Genomic DNA, 19708 nt, shown 5'->3' on the forward strand with positions numbered 1-19708 from the left:
TAAATAACAATTCTTTCATAAGGATGGCGAACATACTGATGGTAAGAAATACAGATAGGTTGGAGGCAGGGTTCTTTTCTTATCTCCACAGGAAAATACTCATCTTCAAAGAAATTGAGGGACCCTGAATATTTAATTACTGATGGATGGACACATTTTGTAAGTATTAATTTTTATTTATATATCTTATTAAACATTTCTTTATAAATATATAGAGCTGGTTTTGAAGTTGGACTCTGGCTCAGTCCCTCTCCAATTCCAAGCCTGTTAGTAAGAGAAAAACCCAGAGTTTCTGGAGTTTCTGTCTCATGTCAAGAGCCATGATATGGGACAGAAAAAAATATGAGTTTAGAAAACATCCTTGCTTTTCTTCATATCTATCATACTTTTCATTGAATATATATATCATGCCTTTTATTGAATATATATATATGTATGACTATATGATTAATGTTTAAGTTTTTCACAATGAACAATGAGTTTTTCCCGAAGTGACATTTGAAGTTTCCAGGAAGAAGATGGGGCCCCACAACAATAACTCTACCTGGTTGATATGACGTCATGATACTGATAGCGCTACTACAAGACCTGTTTTGGATACCAGCTGCACAAGACGATCCCAACTTGGTTAGCTGAAATGGTGCACATCTTGTACATCATTCTGGCCAGACCTCCACAAAATACTCAGAGACTATTTACAATTTTAAAAGACATTGATCTTGAAATTTAACCATCATTTTACTTTCACAGGATCCCCCAGAAAGAACGTCGCCCCCATGACAGCTGGAAGTAATTCTAGAGGACGACGTCCCCTCTCCCAGTAAAGCTTACCCCTGGGTTTAGGGACATCATTTAGGGGTTGGGAGGTTGGGGGAGGAATTTTATAAGCTCAGGGATCATTTTGAAAAAAAAAAAAGAGGGGATGATGGGATTATAGATTTATAATTGTGAGTTACTGCTTTTAGACAAATATATTGGTATCAATTCTTGTATATTGAAACAAAGTTAAATTATATTGACTATTGTACGCATGCATGTTTCTATGTCTGTTTAAAACATTTTTATGTATTGACATATATTGTATTGATATATATATTGTATACATTTACCATATTGCAATGTACATTTCTACCTCTGATTAAGATACTTATATAATGTTTGTGCATTGACATATATTTACCATATTGCAATGTATATTTGTACAGTGTTTATATTTGGATCATTATCCTCATTTGTTACACAGTTGTTTATTGTCTTAGTCTTTATGTTAGATAGATATTGAGAATTATATAGATAAATAGTCATCTAAGTTTGTCATTTATAATCAGACTAATCAGGTTCTTTAGATATATAGAGATTATACTCAGTATAGGTAGATAATCTTCAACCTCTTCAAAGAGCTGTAGAAAATGGCCTTTAATCTAACTCAGAGTTTCGTGATAGTGAGACACAATTGCTCCTGGCAATACCACTCCATTCCCGAGAGAATGTTGAGCACCAAAGACACTCCACCTGGAGCCTTTCTATTTGGCAGAACTGGCCTTTGGGCAAAGAAATGCCTATACCTCAACCACTGACACAGATACAGAGCGTGCATCAATGGATAAAACAGGACTGTCATATCCTGCCAAGACAGGGTAAGATAGTTTTGAAAAGTTCCCTGCCTTTAATAATGGTATGTCAGTTATGTTAGGCCTTAGCCAAAATTGGTTGACTCAACATTGCAAACGAGACTTTGGGTGATTGCCCAGGTAGTCAGTTGTCTCTGTCAATTGTTGCACATTTTGGATATATCTCGTTTGTTGAGTAGTGTTTATTCCCTTCTCAGATCTTTGACTGAGTTGAAGATTATATAATTGTAGTTACTCTTTACATTATTTGGACTCCTTGAGATAGAATGTTTAGCAAAGCTTTTGTTCTCAATATTGTTTGTTATATTTATTATTTGTTGTTATTGTATGTAGTTGTATTTGGTTTATTTCTGTCTTATTTAGACAAAAAGGGGAGATGTAGGGATAAGTCCTGCCCCTTAGGGGGCGTGTTCGCCTCGGGCTAATGTCTGCTTATAAATTTGGTGAGCGTGCTCCGAGCTCTCTTCTTCTACTTTCCTGGTCTCCGCGGGAACGGTGGTTCTGTAAGTCTATTTCTACATTAAAACTATATATATTTTTACAAACTGTCTGCATTCATTTACGCCGCTACACACCACCTAAGTTCTGTCCTATCAACTAGGCCAAGGCGGTTTCTTTATTCATTATCCTATGAAAGCAACACACAATAAACCAGCAACTAGATATCAACAAAGCAAATAATCCAATTTTAAATGGAGGTCCAAATATAAACAAAGAATTCTCAATAGAAGGTCTTGAATGTCTGAGAAACATGAAAGAAATGTTCAACATCAGGGAAATGTTAGCCATTAGGAAAATGAAAATCAAAATGACTTTGAGATGTTATTACACCTGTCAGAATGGCTAAGATAAAAAACACAAGTGACTGCTAATGTTGGCAAGTATGTGGAGCAAGGGTAACATTCCCCCATTGATGATGGGAGTTGAAACTTACACAGCCACTATGAAAATCAATAGGGAAGTTCTTCAGAAAATTAGGAACCCATCAAACTCAAGATCCAGCTATACCTCTCTTGATCATTTCCCGAAAAGACGTTCCAGCCTACCACAAGGACACTTGGTCAAATATGTTCATTGCAGTTTTAATTACAATGCCCAGAAACTGAAAACAGCCTAGATGGCCCAACCAAAAAAAATGAATAAAAAATGTATTATATTTTGACAATGGAGTATTACTTAGCTGTGGTGGTTTGGGTAAAAATGCCCCCCCAAAGGTAGTAGCACTATTAGGAGGTGTGGCCATGTCCAATAAGTGAGGTCTTGTAGGAGAAAGTGTTTTACTGTGGAAGCAGGCTTTGGGCTTTCATATGCTCAAGTGAGATAGACCACTCCCTGTTGTCTGCAAGTCAAAATGAAGGACACTTGGGTACTTCTTCAGGACCATGTCTAGCTGCCCACCACTATGTTGCACAATAATGATAATGGACTATACCTCTGAAAATGTAAGCCCTCCTAATTAAATGTTTTTCCTTTGTAAGCATTGCCTTAGTCTTCACATAAATAAAAATCATATGAGAGAAGTTGGTATCAGAGACAGGGGTATTGCTCTGAAAGGCCTGACTATGTTTTTTTTCCAGGCCTCTTTAGCCTTATTCCCCATAGATGAGTACACTATCCACCAGTTCTGCAGGCCCACAATGCAGAACTCTCAGACGCGATAGGGAGTCAAGTCAAAGCAGGAACTCAGTTTATTACTGTGATCATCAGCTTATATAGGTTAAGTGACATCATGTGATATGGGGATACTTCAAGCCAAGGAGAGACAGCCAAGCCCTCCCTCTGGCTGGAGGTGCATCTACCTAGATTTTGCTGACTGATCGTCCTTCAGTAGCTTTAAGACTATTCTTCAAACTTGAGCCAGGCTTTTCTCTGTTCTATAGGCCTCGAGATACAGACCCTGAGATAATTCTGGCCCAACATCTTCTCCTTTTTTTTTGTTTTTTATCCCACCCACTACCTTGGTCACCAAGCCAGAATAGCCCACCTGGGAGAGAGTATGGGTCAGAGCCACCCCTGTCCAGAGTTTCAGCCTGCATACCCTCAAACTGATGTATCAAGTCTATCATAATGTACTCAAAGGGTCATGAGTTGTACCTGTTATATCTGTTTTTGCAATGCTTGTTTCAGTCTTTGGAGAACATATGGGCCAAAAAGACAGATCAATAAACAAATATCCATTGACCCAATTAGGGAAAAGATGAATGTGTTAAGCCATGGTGACCATGCCTGGACCTTGATTCCCATGAGAAGAATTAACATGATTACTTCTGGGAGGAACTTCTGAAATAAATAAACAGGCAATACTTTCCTCAAGGGTCAGTCTCCCTTGGTCAGTGGTTATTTTTCTTTTCATGTGTTTGAATTTAAAGGTTGTCCACCACAATCTCTTTTTTCTTTATTTTCTTTTTTTGACCATCTTAGTCTTCTCCCATTGTCCTGAGGGGAGGGGAGAAATAATTTTAAGTGATGAGCAGGTAGCCATATAGGTGTTTCCCCTTTCTTTGGGAAGACACATCTATATCCTTGGCCTTGTGTCAACAAGGGATCTGGACCCCTTCATTGCTTAGTGAGAGGATCCTTCCACTTAACCTTAGGTAGGTCCTTTTTGGTAGGGATCTTGTTTCTGGAATCTATTTTGCTCATCTGATTTTTGAAAATTTGAAGTATTGATAGTTAATAATGCCTTATGAAGTTGTAGATAGGGGGAGACTTCTCCACATTTTGCTTTATAGGGACCTCTTTGAGATATTGGTGATGTCTTTCAACAATCACTTGATCCTGAAGGTTGTATGGGATATATTTGATTTCGAGAAGGATTCTTTTAATGTTTTGCTTATAAAACAGGGGCTGTTGTCAGTCTTGACCTGTTGTGGTAGTCTCAATTTAGCAAAACATTGTAAGAAATGACTTTTGGCATGGGATGCCTTTTCTCCTGAGTGGGAGGTAGCCCAGCATGCCTTAGAGTATGTATTTATGATCACAAACATATATTTTAATTTTCCACATGGGAGGGTAATGTGTTACATCTGTTTGCCAGATGATACTGGGTCCTAACCCTCTGGGTTTGACTCCTTCCCTTGTAAATGAGGGGTGCAGAGAAACTGTTGGCAAGTCTTAATGAACAATTCTCTTTAATTATGTTGCAGGAATCTGGGTGTATAGGTATTTGAATCACCTCCAGTAGAAATGAGTTAAGTCATGCATATGGTCAGAGTTGAGACATCTATGATACAGGCTCCTGAAGCTGCAGCAACTACAGCAGCATTCCCTTGGGAAATGAGGCCAGGGAGGTTTTGCATCCTCTGAGATGTTGAATATATATATGCATTTTTTGTACCTTCTAAAAGTTATTCAAATTGTATCATCAAGGCAGAAATAGTACTAGCATCCAATCTGATCTAGCCATAGAGTAAGTATGGCTGTAGGTTCACCTCATAACAGCTGTCTGAATAGTGATTGCAGGTTTCTGAGACCTCTTATAGGACAATATATATGGCCATCATTTCCTTATATTGAACAGACCCCCCACAAGGAAGAATTTTGGTAATCTTTGTCTTGGTCCTCCCTACAGAGAAAACTACAAATGTGGCCTCATTCTTACTGCCATCTATGCAAACAGTGAATGCTTAGGGCAGGGACCTAGAAGAAAAGACTAAGGACACTGTCCAGTATAGTTCTTTTTTTTTAGTTAATTACAATGCTCTATTAATCTTATGAATATCACATAAGTATATTATTTTTGTACTCAAATGATGTAATACTTTTTTAAATTTTTATGAGGCTTTATTTCTTGATATAGGTTCACTAACTGGGACTCCCCAAAGTGGGTGTCCAGGGTCCCCAGAAATTACTCCAGGGCGAGGCTCAATTGAGAACAATGTCTGTCTGTCCATTCTAAATCCTTAATTTTGAATGAAATTATTAATGTAGAGGGATCTTTTCCATAATGTTGTAGGGATGTGTTGCTGAGTTTTATGATCATATCAGCTATTCGATCTACTAGAAAGTACACTCTGGAAGTGCCCCCAAGGGTGGTGTGTACCCATTCTAGTGGTTCTGACTGCTGAAAAATGACAGCCAGCATGGTCTTTTTAGCTAATAATATCCAACCTTGGATTGGAATGTTAGGATTATATCTCACCAAAGAATCTTGATGGAGCTCATTTACAAATTCATTTAGTGCTGGATGATCTTCAGGAGACAAGGAAATGATCTCATAATGTTGTTGTCCTTTTAGGAGATCATATAACACATCTAGTCTCCAAGTCTGTACAGGCAACCAGGGCCTTACCCAGTTCATTTCTCCCAGTATCTTTTGTAACCCTGATAAAGTGAGAGGCTCAGGCAGGATTAATTAGGGTCCATTCACAATGGCTATAACTGGTATCCCAATATATAAAATGGATGCTGTGGGAGCTCTTTCTGCTCTTTCAGCCAATAACCTTTAAGATACCAGCCCACTTGGGAGTAGTCTCTTTTACTTAAAAAAGCTGCGGTAGACCTGCTCTCTCTCTCTTGCTTTGGACTCTGCTTCTGGCTACTAGACTCCTTTCCTGGTCATGCAGAAGGCTGTTGTCTAGGATGGTGATTTGTAAGTTTTCCCTTTATGTAAATAACCTTTTTCTTAATCCTAATTCCAAACTGGTGTGGGATTGTTTTGTGATTTATGCCTTCATCTGATGCCCAACATTTGGTTTTAGAACTACCCAGCTTGACTGCCTGCCACCAGCACAGCTTGGCACAAGCCCTCCCTCAGCTGTAGCCTGTTAGTGGAGCCAGCAGTTCAATATAGAATCTTTCGTGGTATCTTTTCTTGCTGCAATTCTTTTATTTTCTCTTTAAAAACCTCAGATTGGCTTCAAGTCCCCAGGCCCCCTATCGTTTGCCTCCTGACATGGATTTAAACTCCATGCCTCCTGGGCTCCACAGACCCTGGCAGTCTCTGCCCACCTGGTTTGCTCTTTTCTGAGTGGTTTTTAAATCCTCCTTGCAGGACAGCGCTTAAGCAGCTCAAGAAAGAGTGCAAGCTGTTGCCAAACGCTGCAACCCCTTGGGGGTGACTCTTTGTCATGTGGAGGCATATGTGGCTGGGTTGCTGTTCTCTATCCCCTGATTCTGGGTTTCTGGTTCCATGTATGGAATTGATTCAATTACATTTACTTTGTTGAGCAACTCATATTTCCCATTCTTTAACAAATACCAAGGTTAACACCAAAACAGGACCATTTCTGTTACCTTTGCATTGATTCTAGTCATGACTTGGCAACAGCACCACCTGCTGTATAGGAGGTAATATGGCAGTTTTTATTTCCAATGCAACTTTTACTGCTTTCTTTACTAATACAATGGATTATATCATGCGAGGCTTATATGACTATGGGGATACCTCAATTTACTGGTTCATAATTTTCAGTTTTCTTCTCCATATTCTATCATTAAGGGAGAATATGACACTCATAGGAATGATACAATCTTTATGGACTAATAATGAACGGCTAGTTGAAATGATTAAATAATTGAAAATCATAGGTTATCTGAACAAGTGGATACTATGATAGGCAAAATTGACTCCATATCCAAGGGTACTAGGAAGTTACCTGAAAGGGTTTAGGCTGTTGAATTTGACATTCAGAAGTTATCACAAAATTTTGATAAGGTAACAGACAGAATGTACCTTCAGGATGGCAATCTTCATGATATCCAAGGAGATGTTATCTTTGAAGGGAAACATTAAAACCTTAGAATCTCAGGTGCAGAATGGGTACCATAAAATTGCTACTGTAGGGAAATCACTAGAAACATATGCAGGTGAGGAGATTCAGGCTTTACAAGAGACAATGATAAAATGATTTGAAATGATTGAGGAAATTATTGGAGCTGGTGAACAGGGTAAAAAGGCACAAGCACAGAATAAAACATCACCACCAGCTGTCAGAACTGGTTTGCCTAGGGTTTTATGGTCCTACCCTGTGATTTACTCTGACAAAGTGTTAACTTCTAAAGACTCAAAGGGAGCCAAAGAAGGTAGATAGACACCAATACAAATGAATGATGTAAAAAAAATTAAGCAATCCATCATTACTTATGGTTTGCACTCTGCATTTGTTAAGGAAATTATAAGGATTTGAGCTTCTAATGTCAGAGGTAACCCCCATGATTTGTCTCAGGTAGTGTACACAGTATTGGATGATGGACTGTCCTTGATGTTTGGCATTTATTTCAGAGAAGAATCAAACATATGGAACAGCAAGGAAGAACAAAAGGTGTAGAGATTTCCCAAGATCAAATTCTTGGCATAGAGGTGTCTGCTGATCCACAGGTTCAAGCTCTTTATGATGAAGATGTATTGTCCCTATGCCACAAAGCAGCCTTGAATGCTTGGGATAGGATACAAGAGTAGGGGAAAGAATCAAATCATATACCAGGGTTAGGCATAGACAGAGAGACCTTTTACTGACTTTTTGCAAAGATTAATTAAGGCTCTGCAAATAGGAGTAACAGACCCAGAAGCTAGATGGATAATTCTTGAATCTCTGGATTTTGAAATGCAATCTTAGAATGCAAAAAGATAATGGGGCTTTATGGTCTAGATCAGCACCCATGGATGAATGGATTCAGTATTCAGTGATGAGACGTTTGGCTATAATGGTGAATCTTGGGTAGGAGAAGCAATGAGGAGACCTCAAACTGCCAAATGTTTTAATTGTGGTAAATTGCAACATCTAAAAAGGGATTGCAGGCAATGAATTTCTAGGAATAATATCTCCTCTAGGAATAATAAAAATAGGAGACCTCAACCTTTAGGTATATGTAGCAGGTGTGGTAAAGACCAACATTGGACCAATGAATACAGGTCAACAACACACAGACAAGGCAACCCGATACCATTGGGAAACTCCTTGAGGGGCCTCTTGCAGCCCCCCAAAGCCAAAAGTGGTCCAATCATTCCCAGTTACAGTAGAGAAAGTGTCTCACCAAGAAAATTAAAAAATCTAATTCCTGCTGTAAAAAGCAATACTGATCTAAATGACAGGTTGAATGTGGAGGATGAGTCAAAAAATCCAGTAGGACAGAGCAAATGTATATTTTGGCAAGCTTCTATTAAGGATCAAAGACCAAAGCTAAAAGTTTGTATAAATGGCATTTTTACTGAAGGTTTATTTGACACGGGTGTGGATGTAAGTATCATTACTCCAGAATCTTGGCATCCTGTTGGGGAACTTTCCCCAACTTCCTCTGTTATGGATGACCCTGGGTAGTGCCACAGAAATCAGGACACAGGGGATACAGAGTAAGAAATACAACTGTATACTTTATTGCAAAGCCAGTGCTCTTTTTATAATATTCAAACCACAATTTAGACTAGATTCCCATAATACATGAAAATAGTTTCATAGACTAGTAACTTGGTTGCAAATAATTTCAAGAGCTTCATGCCCTACCTAATCTAAACAAATAGCTCAGTGTTATGGGGAAAACTCTTGTTGTAATATAATATGTAAAAACACCTCATCAGAAGACAAACCACAGCCTAATCAGAGCCTTTGAACTACAGTGCACATCTGTGTTCTCAAAGACTGACCATTGGCAAGACACTCTACTGATGGGAGAGGTTTGCCTCCTCCCTATTTGGTTTGCCAAGCCTGTCAGCAAGAATGCTACCTCAAGTCTCCCTTGCACAAAGTTTCTATGCAGTTCAAAACTGGCCCTCTACTTCTTCCTCCTTGTTCCTTTTATAATGAGTTAGTTTATTGATCCACATATATAACAGTAATTTTTTTATGCTTGACTGATGAGGCTTAATTAGCAGTAAATAAAACAGTACCATAAGAAAAACCTATAACAATAACTACTATCCTCATACTGCTAGTACTGTGGGACAAACTTTGGACACAAGCCTTAGGGGTCTAACCCCTCTAATTTTTTAGCAATCTGTTGAAAAATGTCAGCACCTGTCATCTCTGGAAACTTCTGTGTAAACGTAGATTTAATATTAAAATGTAATTTTTAAATTTTATATCTTACAGATATGTTGCTCAAAAATAATTTTGTGTTTTTCCCAGGCTAATACAGATTTATTAAAACCCAAATCAGTAACATAAAAAGTAGTAGAATTTCAATTACAATATAATCTTTGTTTATTTTTTAATCATCACCTTTTCTTTTTTTTTAGGATATCATCTGCTTTAAGGCATCAACTTTATTTTGTAATTTGGCATCAATTTCAGCTTGCTGGGACCAAAGTTTATGAGAATCTTTATGTCAAGTTTTAACATAAAGTTTAGTCTGCAGTGAATTGTGTAAGACTATTCCAGATACCATGGCTAGCGTCACAACAGAACTTAGATTTAATAATACAGCAACAATCATTTCAATAAATATTTTACTATGAACAAGCAATTAAAAAAAACTTCGCTGAGAGGGGTGGCGGTGGCACATGCCTTTAATCCCAGCACTTGGTAAGTAGAGGCAGGTGGATCTCTATGAGTTCGAGACCAGCCTGGTCTACAAGAGCTAGTTCCAGGACAGGCTCCAAAACCACAGAGAAACCCTGTCTCGAAAAACCAAAAAAACAAAAACAAACAAACAAACAAACAAAACCCAAAAAAACTCTGCTGTTAAGAGAGTTAAAGGATTAGATGACCAAGGTCTATTAACTTTACAGGTAACCAAATGTAGGGCTGTTGTTTCACAATCATGATGGACTGACCATTTAAAGGAATAGAATTATTTAAGCAAGTGTATATGGTACAGTTGACACAATAAATATTTTAGAAAAAACTAAGTTCCCAATTAGCAGTAGATAAAGCAAAGGAACACAGGCTGTAATATTCCAGCTTTTACACATAGTAGAATTATGTATAAAATAAGAAGCTTCCACAGAAGCACTGGAAGCAGTTCCTGAAAATTATCCATTATAGAAGTACACAGTCTTTAAGGCAGCAGCCAGCTTCCAAATATGCATCCAAACAGCATCCAGGAAATTGTAGAGTAGCCATCTAAGGTCCACTTATCCCTCCATCTCCCCAGGCCATAAGCTGAGGACTGTTAACTGTCTCATTGTTCTTTGTAGCTAGAGCCATTGGCTTCTGTAGAAGTTACCGACAGTAAAACACACATGGTCTGGAAACAATTTTCGGCTGTAGCAGGTTTATCACATCTCTGCATAACCATTATCAGTGAGAGATTTAGTTCGCCCCCATTTTTCTCTGCACAGCTGTTTTAATCAGTCCTTTGGGCCTTGATCCAATGGCCTGGAATCTACTGCTGGTGGCCATCCTAAACAGACACAAGACCATACCCCCTTCCATTTATCAACGACTGTACTGAAACCCTTGTAGCATCAACAACAGTTTTTGCCCAAATGTCCTTAAAAGAAGCTGTCTCCAAAGCCTGAGACTTTTCAGACACAAAATGCTTCTCAGCTCTAGTTAGAATGTCTCCCTGTGGTAAATTCTAAAAGTTCAAAATAAGGTCTGATGCATAATAGCCCTAGGATTATTTTGTAAATCCCAAATGCCTTTTATACCCAAGTCCTGCATTTTCCTTTTTAGTTTTTTAATTTGTTGTTATAAGGTAGGGTGGGTTCTTTATACAATGGCTTGACCTTGGGGGTTGTATTTTCTGTTAGTCACATGTTTAATATCATATTGATCACAAAATCACTGAAATTATGTAGAGGAGTATGTAGGCCCATCGTCTGTCTTTATTATGGTTGGCACCCCCAATACTGCAAAAGCTTTAAATAAATGATTAGTTGTCTTCCCAGATAATGGTGTAGCCCATATCATTGAGGAGGATGTATGTATAGTCACGTGAACATATGATCACTGGCCAAATTCTGGTATATGAGTTAGATCCATCTGTCAAATATGTTTGGAATCCACCCCCTGAGGATTTGTATTAGCGATATTTTGTATTAAATGTAGATGATGACAGATAGGACAGTTAAGAATAATGCACTTAGCTTGTCTGTAAGGAATTTTATATTGAACATGTAAATGAGGAGCATTGGTGTGTAAATGTTGATGCTCATCCTCAGCCTAAGCAAAGTTTACAAGAGCATCAGCTAGATTATTACCCCTTTGTTAGATATCCAGGTAATTTGATATGTGATTGTATATATACAATAAACATTACATGATTTTGTTTTTGTAGTAACCTTTGTAATGTTAACAATAACCCTTGTAGTATAGGATTATTAACATGAATAGAAGCAGTGTAGATGCTCTTTACCACCCAATTACATATTTGGAATCAGCTACTATATTAAGGGACTCATTCTGTTGTTCTGAGGAATAAGGAGATAATTGTGACCAATAGTGATTTAGTCCAATAAATGGCACAAGTTCTAGAACCATCAGTAAAGACAGTTTGAGCTTGTGAAATGGGTTGATTAGCTATAAGGTTATTAATGACAAAATGTTGTCTTTAAAAAAATTTGTTCCTGTTTTATCTAACATTTTTTGGGGGGGGCAGGAATGATGTATTCATTTCTGTAATTACTTCCTGCTGACCATAGGACATTGTTCTCAGGGCCCTGGAAGGCTAGAATGTTATTCAAAAGCAATGAGGGAACTTAGAAGAATCTGGTTCATTGACAAGCTGAAAAGACAGCAATCACATTGGCTGAATTGGTTCACATCAGGTTTCAGCAATGTCAGGACTCATAGTCATTTGGAGCAGGTTGTTATCAGCAATTAATGCTTGAATGCATTTGTCAGCCAAGTGGAAACCTGGTAAAACATATACAAACTGGGAACAGAAGTTAAATTTATGGACTTATTTGAAGCTTGTTTACTCATATTTTTAATAATTAAGGAGAAAGAAATCTTGTAAAGTTTTATATACATCTAAAGTCATTATTTTTTATAAATTTTATATTTTTAGAATACACTCTAAGATCCATATAATCTCCAAGTTTTTATGTCTTTAAATTTTTATAACCTGTACTGATGTTTTAGATTTTTATTTATTATTTTTTGACCCTCTGAATTATTAACTTGTATTTAAGACATCAGTCTTTTTTTTTACCTTTAAAGAACATGATGGTATAATTAACATAACTTTTTTTAGTGAAAAATCACCAGCCTTATTAATGGAGAAATCAATCAGAATTAGCACAACATAATTAAATATTTAGAATTTTATAGTTTTCTTAAAACTCATTATTGTTTTTATATGAGTTTATTTATACTATTTTAATCTCTTGTTTGTCCCCTGGTCTTTAGACACATGGAAATCTCCATGAATGTCTCCTCTTGTGAGTTTATCTAGCAATCCAGAACATTATATAGGTACATTGTAAACAAAAGCCAAAATATATAATATATGTATGTATGTGTGTATGTATCACAATAAAAATAAATTTGTAGTGACATATACAAACCTATACTAATGTGAATCTTTTGAAACCAGCAGTAGGTTTTTTTAATCTTAACCAATAATAATTTGTATGTTATTTTTTTAAAATATGATAAGTATTTGTAACCCATTGGATCTAAATGATTAAAAACATATATTTTTGTGAAAACAAAAGTATAATTTTTTTCCAAACATAATGTATCTTTAACTATTATTTTAAATCAACAGTTTTTAAAGTACACAGGTTGGTATAACTCAACATATTTTTAAAGCAGTATCAAGACAGAGAAGGGTTAAAAAGAGAAATTGCTGGCCAGCAGAAAAGACCTTGAGTGTTATCACAGTGAAGAAGAACTTGACTTAGGAAAGAAAAGAGGGGGAGCAGCACTGGTGGGCACAGAGTGTTCTTGACTGTTAGCATTTCTGAAAAAAAAAAGTTAACTTCTCCAGCCACCAGCAAAGATTTTCAGTTACACATCTGTGTAGTTTTTTAACTTTAAGTAGTTAATTTTCTGCTGCCCTGTAAACAAGCACATGTCTCCCTGTAGTATCTTTGCCCACCTGAGCATGTGCCTGTATGCCCTACCCTCTGCAGGTGTTATTGTCAGGCTTGTGGACCAGAGAACAACGAAGGAAGGTGGCCAGTGTCATGACTCACCTTAGAGAAGTTCTTTTTTTTTTTTTTTTTAGGATCCAAAGTCCTGGAACTGATCCAATAAAAATGTACAGGAGGCTAGACGCAGAGACTGCCTGTCTCATCTCTTTTAGGATAACAAAGGACAATAAACAAAAACGGAGAGTAATGACAGACAAACCAGTACTGGTACCACTTAAGCTTTTTAAAGACATGAACACATAAAACAGCAACATAGCAACAGTCAAAACACATATCAAGACAAAGCACGCTCATTTATTCACACATACCTTTTTAAATCTCTAGATCTATACTCCCTTCTGCAGGGAACAAGGGGCACACACACACATCCTTTATACATTTCAAAACCTGAAGCAATTGTTGTTGCCCTTTCTTAGTACCCCTAACCTTTAAAGTATCTTTAAGTAAATGTATAAATAGCTGTTGGCTGTTTTCTTGGCCCATATTCACTTTAACTTTTTTTTAACACTTATATACAAGTTACTAGCCAGGCAGTGGTGGTGCACGCCTTTAATCCCAGCACTCGGGAGGCAGAGGCACGCGGATCTCTGTGAGTTCTAGACTAGCCTGGTCTACAAGAGCTAGTTCCAGGACAGGCTCCAAAACCACAGAGAAACCCTGTCTCGAAAAAGCAAAAAAAAAAAAAAAAAAAACCCAAAAACAAAAACAAAAAAAAACCCACTTATATAGAAGTTAATTACACTCAAGTTACTTTTACTTGTTTTTTTACCCTACACAGCTAACCTCTTTTTTTGTATTTATATCGCACCTCATGTCCTTATAGCAGAAGATTGACCAATAGGCAAATAAGGTAAAGGCAGTTTTTGAGCAATACTTTTTTTAAAAAAAAATATTAAATCAGCAATAACAGACATCATAATTTGTATTTTACCCTTATAATCACTATTAATTATTTTTAATGCACTATAATTCCTTTTATACATAAGCTAGATCTTCCAGTTACTAACCCAAAAGTCCCAGGAGGCAAGGTGCCCATAGATCCCAATCGGCACCTTAACAGGCAAATTGTCCAGCTTTCTAAGTTATATCAGTCATGGCTGGTATGTTCACTGTGGCACTATGTTTAGTGGCCGGCTGGAGTGAAAAAAATTGTTTCTTGTCCTTCTTACATCACGGACTTATGCCCAGTGTCTCACCCTGCTTAAGTTGTTTACAGTTTTTTTTAAGGTGCCCTGGCTGTCCACATCCATAACATTTTATAGTCTTCCCTGAATTCTCATTCAGCTTATGGTAAGCAGTGGCCACAGTTTCCGCCATAAGCTGCATTTACTGGTCTTTGATAAAATATTGTTACAAGTTTTTATGTATTGATTTAAATCCCTGATTCCTTAATGGGAAAATGACCCTTTGGCAATCTTCATTAGCATTTTTATAAGCCAATAACTTTAGTAACTGTTGTCTTGTTTCCTCATCAACTACATTTCTCTCAATAGTCTTCTTGAGGTGGGCAATAAAATCTATGTAAGGTTCATTAGCCTTTTGAAAAATCTTAGTCCAGGACCCACAGTGTTTTCCAGCTGGCCTAATCCATTCCCACTCCTCATTAGCAATTTTAATTAGCTGATCATGAATCTGAGGAGGAGTATTTACCTGCTGATGTGGATCATCATGTGATAGCTCTAATTTGAGGGTCCTGACTGTGGGCATTCTGCCTTGCTTTTTCAATACACAAATCATTATATCACATTTGAAACTGCAAATACTCCCCATCTTTTAGTAGCAAATGCGCCACAATTTTCCAATCCTCGGGAGCCCAATTTCCACAAAGATGGGCAGTATCAATTAAAATATTTTTAGTGTAATGTGATTGTGGACCATACAAAGTAATTGCTATCCGAATCCTACTAATATTATCCACAATGACACCTTCATACCGTGGTGGTTGGACTACTCGCCCAATAGACGGCTGTCGTATGACAGGGAATACATGATGGTCAGGGTGTTCATCCTCATCCTGGTCAAGGCCAAACTCATCTGGAGAGTCAAGATCAGAAGAATCCAGATTCTGCATACCCCCTGACTGCAGCTGCCTTAAATGATTGCCTCTGCAGGGAAGGAGCTGACAGTTTTACTTTCACTTTATCTTTGGCAATAGTTAACAATTCTTCCAACTGTTTTTTCTAACTTATTTGTCCTCTCCTTAGTAACTTAATTATCCTTCTGAGTAACCTTAACTGGCTTCTCAACTACCTAGAAATTATCTTTTTCAATCTCAGTTTGCATTTCTTCACTAACCTTTAACTTATTCACCAGAGCACAAACATCGGATGCTAAGTCTTTCACTGGCTTCTCAGTCTGCATGGCCTTAAAAACTACATAAACAAGAGAACATACACACCAAAAGCACACTGGTATTTTTTCACCTTGCTTCACAGCCTTCTCAACGTTCATTGGAACACAATCCCAATCTCCTATAGCCATTAAATTCTCATCTGAGGGAAACAAAGATTATATTCTTTAATAATTTCAAGATACATCTCTAAGTCTTACATAGATATATCAGTACCATGAGTTTTCAGCAAATGTTTAAGCATAGACGGAAGCGGAGAAGAGTTAGCTTGTCCCCTTACCCTGTAATTACTTACATTATTATCCAGCTCTCCTAACATTCTTTCAGGGTCCCTGTTCAGGCACCAATTGTTGGGGACCCTTCCCCAACTTTCTCGGTTATGGATGACCCTGGGTAATGCCACAGAAATCAGGACACAGAGGATACAGAGTAGGAGATACAACTGCATACTTTATTGCAAAGCCACTGCTCTTTTTATAAAAAATACTCAAATAACAATTCAAACTAGATTCCCATAATATATGAAAATAGTTTCATAGACTATTAACTTGATTTCAAATAATTTCAAGAGCTTTGTGCCCTACCTAATCTAAACCAAAAGCTCAGTGTTAGGGGAAAAATTTTTGTTGTAATATAATACATAAAAATACCTCGTCAGAAGACAAACCACAACCTAATCAGAGCCTTTGAACTACAGTGCACATCTGTGTTCTCAAAGACTGACCATTGACAAGGCACTCTACTGATGGGAGAGGTTTGCCTCCTCCCAAGTTGGTTTGCCAAGCCTATCAGCAAGAATGCTACCTCAAGTCTCCTTTGTACAAAGTTTCTATGCAGTTCAAAACTGGCCCTCTACTGCATCCGAATTGACCTCTTCACGAGGTAGACGTTCAGTTGCTGGGAATTGGAACCCTATCTCCTGTAAAATAAAGCATGAGATGGGTTTAATGCATAGTGCCTGAAGGGCAAATAATAAGACTAAGGCCTTATAAAGCCAATATTGCAATAAATTTATGGGGGCATGACCTGCAATGGAATACCTAGATTAACATCCCTGCAGTCCCAAGAACTCATAATTCTTGGAAGGATATAATGAGGTATTATGGGAAAAGGTCACCAGCCATTCAGGCTGTACAAGAACATGCAGCTACTAGCAAACCTTTAGAGGTATCAACAGCCCTACCTTTAAAATGGTTAACTGAGAAGTCAATATGGATCAAGCAGTGGCCTCTAGCTGAAGATAAATTATGGGCTTTGGAACAGCTGGTATAAGAGCAACGAGATGCTCACCCTATTGAAGAATAAACCAGCCCATGGAATTCTCCTGTGTTTGCTGTAAAAAAGAAATCTGGTAAATGGAGAATGGTGACAGATCTAAGAGATGTCAACAAGGTAATTCAACCTATGGGGCCTCTAAAATATGGAATTCCTTTGCCTTCTCTATTACCAAAATGATGGCCTCTTATAGTTATTGATTTAAAAGATTGTTTTTTCACTATACTTTTACAAGAAAATGATAGAGAAAAATTTGCCTTCACCATGCCTACTTATAATAATTCTCAGACTACTAGGAGATACCAATGGCCTATCCTCCCACAGGGGATGCTCAACAGTCCCACATTGTGCCAATATCTTGTAAGCATTTTCCTTAGTCTATAATTTACCATTACATGGATAACATTTTGTTATCTGATTCAAATACAGATACTTTAGAAAGGATTTTTGAAGAAGTAAAGAAAGTCTTGCCTAAATGGTGATTACAAATTACTCCTGAAAAGATTCAAAGAGGAAATTCTGTTAATTGCCTAGGTTACAGAATAGGTTTACAGAAAATTAGAGCACAAAAGGCACAAATTAGGAGAGACCAGTTATAGATTCTTAATGACTGTCAAAGGTTGTTAGAAGACATTTTCAGTCTATGACCAGCTGTTGGGATAACACCTGATCTAATAGTTCATTTAAACAAAACTTTAGATGGTGATAAAGACTTAAATAGTCCCAGAGAATTAATAGCTGAAACAGAAAAGGAACTAACAAGGGTTGAGGAAAATTACAGGAGGCACATGAGGATAGGGTAAATCCAAATCTTAGTTGTATCCTAGTCATTTGCCTTCTAGAACTTCTCCTAGGGGAATTTTAATGCAGGGGGAAAATATTATTTTAGAATTGATCTTTATACCACATCAACCAAGTAAAAAATTAAAAACTTACATAGAAAAATTCTCTGAATTAATTATAAAAGGTAAACTGAGACTTTGTCAACTATCAGGCATAGACCCAGCAAAAATTATAGTGCCTTTTACTACTGATGAAATAAAATAGTTATGGCAAGACAATAAACCATGGTATTGTGCTAAATTTTTGGGAGAATTAAGTAGCAGCTATTCCAAAACTGATAGACTTAACCTTTCTTGGATTCTACCTCAAATTGTACATCATGCACCAATAACTGAGCCCATACATTTTATATTGATGCAAATAAATCAGGGAACACAAGTTACAAATCAGAAGAATAAAGTAAAGTGGAACAAAGGTCTTATAATTCTGTCCAGAAGGCAGAATTATATGCCATTCTTATGGTGCTAAGGGATTTTAAAGAACCACTTAATATAGTTACCAATTCACAATATTCAGAAAGAGTTATCTTGCATTTGAAACTGCTGAATTTATACCAGATGATACAGAATTGACTTCATTGTTTATCCAGGCGCAAGACATAATAAGGAAAAAGCTTTGTCCTATGTACCTAATACACATCTGATCCCATACGGGTCTGCCAGATCCTCTAGCACAAGGTAATGAAGAAATTGATCAATTATTGATTGGAAGCCTGTTGCAGGCCTCAGAATTACATTTAAAAAATTATGTCAATAGCAAAGGTTTAAAGAAAGAGTTTTCTATTACATGGCACAAGCTGAGGAGATTATAAAGAGATGTCCTACTTGCTCTTTCTATAATCAAACACTATTACCTGCAGGAAGTAACCCAAAGGGTACTTAAAGGAATGAAATCTGGCAGATAGATGTGTTCCACTTTATGGAATTTGGTAAATTAAAATATGTACACCACAGCATAGACACATTATCAGTTTTTCAATGGGCAACTTCCTTGAGCTCAAAAAAGGCTGATTTAGTAATCACACATTTATTAGAAGTTATGGCCATCATGGGTATACCTGCACAAATAAAGACAGACAATGGTCCAGCATATGTATCTAAGAAAAATGAAACTTTTTTGCTTATTATAATATAAAGCACATTACAGGTATACCAAATAATCCTACAGGTCAGGCAGTTATAGAAAGGCCAAATCGTACTATAAAGGTTATGCTGAACAAACAGAAAGGGATGGAAAATACCCCCATGAATAGATTTCATAATGCTTTATTAATGTGAATTTTCTTAATGCTAATGAGAAAGGAACAACAGCAACATAGAGGCATTGGATAATGGGAAAAACTTCTGAATTGAATCAACCAGTATATTTCAAGGATGTATTGACCTCACAATGGAAACCGGGAGATGTACTACATTGGGTAAGGAGTTTCACTTTTGCTTCCACAGGAGAAGAAAATTATGGATAGCATCAGAATTAATAAAGATTTGCTTTGTAAAGGAGAAACCTCTTGAAAAAGAGAAATGATACCACATCTACAATGGTGAAAATCCTATAGGTGATAAGCAAAGCTCATAAGGGTTATGGCAGAGTTCTGCTCTTATCTTTGTAGGGAAATACACATCACCAAAA

Source organism: Microtus pennsylvanicus, chromosome X (assembly GCF_037038515.1).
Source record: "Microtus pennsylvanicus isolate mMicPen1 chromosome X, mMicPen1.hap1, whole genome shotgun sequence".
In the NCBI taxonomy this organism is placed as follows: Eukaryota; Metazoa; Chordata; class Mammalia; order Rodentia; family Cricetidae; genus Microtus; species Microtus pennsylvanicus.